The sequence below is a fragment of the Myripristis murdjan genome, chromosome 16, assembly GCF_902150065.1.
Source record: "Myripristis murdjan chromosome 16, fMyrMur1.1, whole genome shotgun sequence".
In the NCBI taxonomy this organism is placed as follows: Eukaryota; Metazoa; Chordata; class Actinopteri; order Holocentriformes; family Holocentridae; genus Myripristis; species Myripristis murdjan.
The window spans coordinates 28487253-28495042 of NC_043995.1; the positions used below are offsets into that span (position 1 = coordinate 28487253).

Here is a 7790-nt window from a genome sequence, read left to right on the forward strand (position 1 = left end):
GTTCAGGCTGAAGACCATCTAAAATTATCTGTGTGTGCTTGACAAAACATCACTGTGCTGATTTCATTTTAAAAATCACAAAAATGCACTTGACTATAATGAGACTAATACTTTCATCGACTAAAACTGAGAATAATTCCAATGACAAAGATGCGACTAATATGCATTTCAGTCACAAGATTAAATCAAAATCAGGTGCCAAAACTAGCACTGCCCCGCGCCTGTCCTGCATCATTTCATTAACCCTGCACTTGTGCTGCCCGTCCTCATTGTGCTGCTTCAGCCAATCCTCTGCTCCCTCCAGTCTTGTGTCCCTGCTCTTCTCCAGGTGTGTCCACTTTGCCAATCACTGTGCTTTGTATCTAAATTCTGCTCTGAGTCCAGTTCTTTGTCGGCTCGTGGTGTTTGACTGTATCCCTCATGCTGTTCTCTAGTTCCTGCATTGCCTTGCTCCAGTTGTCATTAAATATTATTCACTTCAAGCCAACATGCTCAAGTGTCTTGGGTCCACCAGCATGTCTCCTCATGACAAATTTCTTTAAAAGTAGTCCTGGAGCTAAATCTGGTGGGTAATTTGGGTGGAAATCCGACTTTACAGAACGGACTGGAAGCAGAAATGTGTGCCTTTCTGGACGCAGCCCTGCCAAGGTCACCTAAAACTCTCCTGATGATCTTACCAAGAGACACTTCCAGGGGCTGTCAGCCGTTCACTGTCAGTGGACGACCTCCAGTTTTTGTTTACTGCATCAAGGATGAAGCTGCTTGTGTCTGGCCTCGAGTTTTTGAGAGGGAGCTGTTTGTGTTTTCTCACAAAGAGTGCAAAATAAGCCGCTGAAGACTTTTTACAAGGTGTCGCATTTAACATATTGTGTTCCTCGAAATTAAGATCACATTTCACATGAACCCTGTTGCTTCTTTTTGCAGCGAGGAAGTTACTCCAGCCCCGTTCCCCCTACCAGATGTCACTGTTTATTTTGAGAGCAGGAAGAAACATAAGAGCTGAAAACAGTTGCATTCAGAGAAGGTAAGCTATCATAAAGATTAAACTAGAATAACCTCGAATAATGGACCTGGAATTAATGTTTCTGTTGATGGAAAAGTGTTTAGTTTGCCTATTTTGTGTCAGGAAGCCATCTCCCTCCCTCCCTGGTGACACTCAAGTTAAAATGCAACATCAAGGCTGAGACCACAGGTTGCAGTAATTATACTAATCTGTTATATATCTGTTGTATAGTCATCATTTATTGGTATAAAAAGGACACCTTCAAATAGTTAAACTGTAAAGAGGGCAGTGCAAAATTGCCAAATGTTGATTTACAGTAGGTGAGGACCTTTTAGAATCACATGGCAACAAAGCAGCATTAACATGTAATTTACCAGTAGAATTGATGAGTGTCCCAAGCAAACTACCCCGGGTAAATAAAGGTTATAAAGGTAAAAAAAAAAAAATAAAAATTAAAAATCCCAAATTTAATCGACGCTCGACCGTTTTCAGAATTTCAATGTTGTTAGTGTTTGCATGTGGCCAAATGGGATTTCTGAGAGAAATTATTCCCAATTGTAGCTCTTGATTCCCACTTCTTTCTCTTAAAAAAAATACAAACAACCACTGATTACAAAGCCTCAGAAAAGACAAAAAACTTTGAGGTGAGAAGGAACCACAACACCTTCCAGTTTGTGCTAAATAATGGCTTCTGGAAAAAAAAAAAAAAAAAAAAAAATGTGAAGAGAAGAAAAACATCCCTTTGACGCCGAACCCACAACAACTTTTATTCCCGTGCTTCTTTACCTGTCACACCGGTATGTGCAATATGTGGATATGGATTTGAGCAATATCCCTCTTGATTTATCCACTGTATACGGGAGGAAACGCAGACGCAGACATGTGCATCATCTTTCCTTCAGACTTCTGAACTGCATATGGGGTCATAGAATTTTTTATGTGTATTTGTTTTGATTTGTATGGGAGGGCACAGTGTTCATTGTGATCCGCGCGGTTGTATGTCACTATGTCGGGTAGACACGATCGATCCATCTATCTATCTATCTATAAATCTATTTTAAAAAAAGCACTTATTGAATCTGCCCTCCCTTCCACAAGACCATCAGCTACTACAACAACACGACTGGCGGAGGAGACACCTAAAATAGAGCGCTGGCCAAAATAACGATGTCGTTTCACATGCTCTAATGCCAGTTGATCAATAGTAATTACCTACCTGTGGACCGGGCTGGCGGAGCTCCTTAGGCCCCTGGGGGTTTTCGCTATAGACAGCTCCCAATCCAGTCGCAGGTAACTCCATAGGACAGACCTTTTAATTGCTTTGTTCACTGTGAGTAATTGAGGGTTGCAGCGTGTTTGCCACGAGGAGTGTGACTTCACTTGGCCTCCATCTAATTAATCTCATCACACAATCCTTCTGCCTTTAATTTTCACTTTGCACATGGCATCGTGAGGTGTGAATACAACTGGAAATATAGGTTGGTAACTGTATACTGCATGCTGAGACAGATGTACTACAAATGCAACCATATGGATGGGAGAGAAGGAGAGAGATTATGTGTCTGTGTTTTTTTTTTTTTTTTTTTTTTTTTCCCCCTCAGTGTGGAGGAACATATTGCCAGACATTTGATGCATCTTTTTAGCACAGCAACTGTCCCCGCGTTCTGACTCGATCTCATTTCTTGCAAGGCCTTTAAACCAGATACACAAGCAGTGTATAAATATGGTCTCATTAGCATTCTGATTAATCACTTGGTTAATTAGACAAATTTCATATACGTTGATTATGTCCCAGATCTCTTGGTGTGAAGACATATAGTGTGCATGAGTAATTTGATTATCCTGATTATCACACTAGAAAGGGGAAAAACATTGCAATTACGTATAAAATTCCTATATTGTCTGCATTATGTGCATTATGACAGTTGCTGCTCAGTCTGCGCCACTGTTTGTTTTAATGACTTCACAGCCAGGGTGAGAGATTGGCTTTACCGGGCCATAGGACCGCTGGATGCATGCCAAACGGCTCATGGTAAACAACCAAGACGTTAACTGTTCGAACTTCTCGTGCTTTTGAAAATGTATTGACGTGATTATGTCCCAAAGGTTCAGATTAGATGGATTTGTTCTCCAAAATGTATGGCCTTTCAGTAAAAATTGGATACAGCCCTGTCAGTGGTGCTGATCGCTGGTACAGCTGCAATGAAGATATGATTTAACCAGTAAAATCAGCAGCACTTTGCATTAAAGAGCAGCGAACCCATCTAGAAATATAATCATTCTGGGTTTTAATGGATAGGTTTTCTGCTCCATAATAGTCTTAATGCTGTTTCAGAGGTTTGGGGGTTCAGGGGTATACACTCAATTCTTTAGTCAGTTTGAACTGAACTGCACAAAATCTCAAGTATTTGCAGCTTCAATCCAAACATTTTGTTTTGTAGGATTGGCCTCAGGGGTTACAGTGGCCCTGAGATGAACTGTTGAAAAAAAGCAGGTTTTGCTCTCTTTTCGAATGTCTTGTCAATAGTTTTAAGAAACGCTCTGATGACTAAAGAGAGAGAGAGAGAATTTGTGTTACTTTGAGCTTCTTAGTATTCAACAACAAACTGCCTCCCCTCTATGGCGACATCACGTCTACATCAAGCCAGATAACCCTGAAAGTAACTTTTTTTCTCCATTATGGCCCTCCATGCATCCATGTTTACATACTGGACCACCACAAATAGATATTTTTGAATACTACTTCCATGCTAAATGGCATTGTAGTGTGAACGGGGAAAATGGAGGATTTCTAAAACACGAATAGATATGAATGCCGTGTGATCACACTCATCCAAAATGACTTGTGCTCATTTTGAATACGTTCAGCTTCATTGTGTGTCCAGAGAAAGAAATCCGGCTGCTTTTGTCCATTTTGTGTTTCAATTTTGATCCTGCTGATGCTTCACGTGTTCACGTTCAAGCTACAGCTGTGGTAACACTTCAGTAAAAGGCAGAAACACCGCATAGGTCATGGGTAAACAGAGAAGATGTCACTGTTTTTGTGTGTGTTGAGTCAGTGAGGATGGGGAAACTTTTCCAAAAATGGCCCAGTGTGGATGAATAGCGGAAGACACAAATAGGACAGGACATTTTCAAATTTATGTGTCCTCTGCAATTTAAAGAAAATTTCCTATAGATGCAGGGTAAATGAAGGAGAAGGGACCTCTACAGTGGCTGCCACAAACTAATGTGAGGGCCACCACACTGTGCCAAAGAGCTGGAGATGACATCCTGAACCATAACCTCCAAAACACGCTGCACCACCTCCCCGCAGTTTTAGTTTATTTAGGATATTTAGCACCCAGCCTAACCCTAACCCCGTGCTCGTGGCCTCCACTCATCCTGTTTCCTGCACTTGCAGCAGCGAAGCGAAGTGGCTGCTGTAGTGTAGGTGCTACACGGGTGCCCGGCGCCGGCGTTGGCACTGCCAGGCACGGGTGGCCGTGCAACAGTATCTGCAGGCTGCCATCCTTCTGTTCGCGGAGCATCTGAAGAAAGCAAACTGCACTGTTGCTCACACTCCCCGATCCCGTTGTTGTCATTGGCCAGCAGCCACCAATAGTGAGCCAACTGAGTTAACAGACACTTCCGTTCGGCACATAAGGAACCATCTGTTTTTAAAGCTAGAAATAAATAAATAAAGAGCCCTCTCTCTCTCTCTCTCTATAGCACCCCCCCTCACACACACACACACTCTGCAACGATGCTACAGTACACAGAGCTCTGTTATTATCTGAGTCCTCACTCTTCATCATTTGCAATCTACATCAGACTACCAAAATTATTACTGCATTACTGTGTAACTATATTGAATTACTGCCGCCCAGTATTTGCCTTTGAAACTGTGCCAGAATTGGAAATCAACCAATTTTTTTCGTAGAGGAAACAACATTTCCCTTCTGTTTTCCTGATAAATAACAAAATTGTCTATTTGGTTTTTCTATCAGCACTACTCTATACTTGCTGATTTAATGCACCATCAATTGTGGCTTAACAGCAGTTGTCGCATATAGAAATGACATTCATGACATATGGGGCATTAGAGGGGTCAAACTCAAGCGGCATATTGGAGCCTGATGTTTGTAACATCAAGAAAATCACGGTTGTGTGGTCGTCTTGGCTGAGCAGGGCTCCTCAGACATGCCAGCTTGTAGCTAAATAAATATTGGCTGAGGGGCATTTGAAAAAACATATTGTCCTGGCTCGGCGCTCGGTCCCCCTGCCCTCTGTTGCCAAAACAAGACGACGGGGGTCCAGAGCAGAATTTATCCTCACATGAGCGGTTCCGTAATGGTCAACTTGCTGCCGCGGCCCCGCTCATTCAGCCTTTGTCTCCGCGCTCGCAGGTTCTGAAATGTGGTATATTTACATGGCTTTACGTCATGCGGCTCGCCGAGCATCCTGGACGAGTGCCATTGGCGCCATCACACTACGTCTTTGTTCGTCGCGCGGTTCACGAGAAGAAGCGCGTTCTTGTCCTGTGTGTGTTTTGCAAGTTTTGCGATAGCCAGAGATATCTCTGCTGCGCCTATTTATAACATCTATTTTGAGATGATAGAGCCTTAAATATGACTGTTTTCCCCAGCAGGGTTTATTTTTTTCTGGTATTTTTAGGCACTGTGAATGTCTTCTGTATGTTGACAATCGATTGCTTGTTCTCGTGTGTATGTGCACTGACTTGACCATAGAGAGGCCGAGCTGAGGCCGAGTGGCAGATGTGCTGAATTTTTAGAACTGAAAAATCTTAGCTTTCGATTACTTTTGCAGGATCCAATTTCTGTTCAAACCAGTGCAATATGATTTTTTTTGAGTCATGCAAGGAAATTGCAGCTCTAATTACTTGATGGCTTGTTGGCCTCCTCTTAGACCCCCAAAATCCACTGCTATAGTGTCAAGCCGTGTACATTTTTACTTTTTCTCAGTCGGGCTTTTGACTGTCAAATGTTTGGGGAGTCCTGCTTTGCTGCCGCAGCCTCCTGACTGCAAATTTCCCATCTTTATTAACATTAATCTGCAAGGTTGAACTTGTGTGGAGGAGTAGAATAACTTTAGGAGAGATATGACTAAAACATTACCACCTGCATTCAATTTAACCGGCGAATATCCCATGAATTTAGGTCTTAAAGAAATTAAGGTGTATTGTAACAAGTGCATTATTTAGTAGATTTGACATGGCTGCCACATATTCACCGAGAATTAATACGCCTGTGGAAACTAAAGCAAGAAGAAATCTACTGATAATAATTAATTCTCGGGAGCCTATTTCGAGTCCTCCTCTTAAGCCTATTTAAAGAGCATTAGGTATTATGAATGTGAGGTGGTCTAAATTTACCCCTGTAATATCTATCTTCATCTGACTACATTAGTATACTTTTCGGCTCTGCAAGGTTCTCACCCGCTATTTAAATCACATTACATGACTCTGAAATCCAGACTCATCTGTTTTTCTCTCTCTCTCTCTCTCTCTCCCTCTCTCTTTCATTACCTCTCCACCTCACAGAGACCCCTCTTTTGTCCCGCCAGGATTAATCCCTCCGTGAGGTTTACTGCAACAACTGCGATCAGATTTGCACACCTGAAAAATGATTATTCAAAAAAAAAAAAAAAAAAAAAAAGAGTGTATTTGCTAAACGGGTGAAAGGCGCCCGTAAGTGACTTGAAGAAATGAATTATGTATACGCTAAAGAGAACTCATTTGGGAATTAAGTAGGATAAGTAGCAGTCCATTTTGTGCCTGTTAGGGGCCCTTCAGAGCTACAGCGGCTGCATTAGGGAGAGCTAATGGGCCCAGGGAGGGGGGCTGGGCGGGTTAGAGGGGGGTGGGATAGGGGGTGAGGCAGGGGAGGGTGGGGGTTGGGCCCTTTGCCGCCGAAGGTCTCCGGGCCCGGTGACAGATGGTTGGCCACCTCGCTGGGTGGCTGTGGCTACAGGGTCTGTCGTGAGGCTGATCCGCGGCGGTGACAGCGTAGCAGAGATCAAACGACATTGTGGAAGGTGAAGAGACGTGCGGCGTGCCAGGGACGACGGCGTGACACCCGGAGACGGAGGGACAGACACGGGGTCAGGGTTCGACACGATTCGGGGTTTGGACAAACACCGCGCGTTGCCGATATTTTGTGCCAGTGTTCAAGATCTTAAAACTCTCCACTGAAATCCACAGTATGGCTGGACGGCTGGATTATATTTCAGCCAATAGCAGTCGTCCACTTCCTGTATGAATTAGGTTCCTCCCTGACAGCCACCACAAAAAAAAAAAAATCTTTAAAATTTTTTTTTCTTTGTGCATTTTCTTTCTTCATTGGATTGCTCAATAATGTTTTTTCTTGATCACAGTAATTCAAAAATGTAAATATCCTGCTTTAAAGAGCTGTTATCCCTAATAAAATGTAATTCGTCTGGGTTTTACTGTCCCATGACGGTCTAATGGCTGTTTCAGATGACAGGATGACAATAAAACACTGATTGTGCAAAAGTTTTTGCATGAAAATGATCAAATTGGGACAAAATATAGCTTATTGGAAGCTCTAATCAAAAGATATTGGTATCACTTTAACCCAGATATTTTGGTATTAGTGGCTTTTTTCAAAACAGAACTGACATACGTAGAAAATTGAAGACTCAAAAAAGTTTTGCAAAAATAAAATGCCATTGCTATCATATTATATTATATCATATATCATGACTCACTTGTATCTAATATTCAATAAAAGGCCGGTATCAGCTCGATGTGGCTGTTGAGGTTTGA

The 7790-nt window shown here is 42.4% G+C and overlaps 1 long non-coding RNA gene across 1 annotated transcript; it reads left to right on the forward strand.

The window, feature by feature from the left end:
• The first annotated feature begins 816 nt into the window (after nt 1–816).
• Nucleotides 817–6609, forward strand: LOC115374395 (uncharacterized). The gene is made up of 3 exons (XR_003929614.1): nt 817–849; nt 925–1024; nt 6546–6609. It is a non-coding gene; the product is annotated as an uncharacterized LOC115374395 (long non-coding RNA).
• The last annotated feature ends 1181 nt before the right edge of the window (nt 6610–7790 follow it).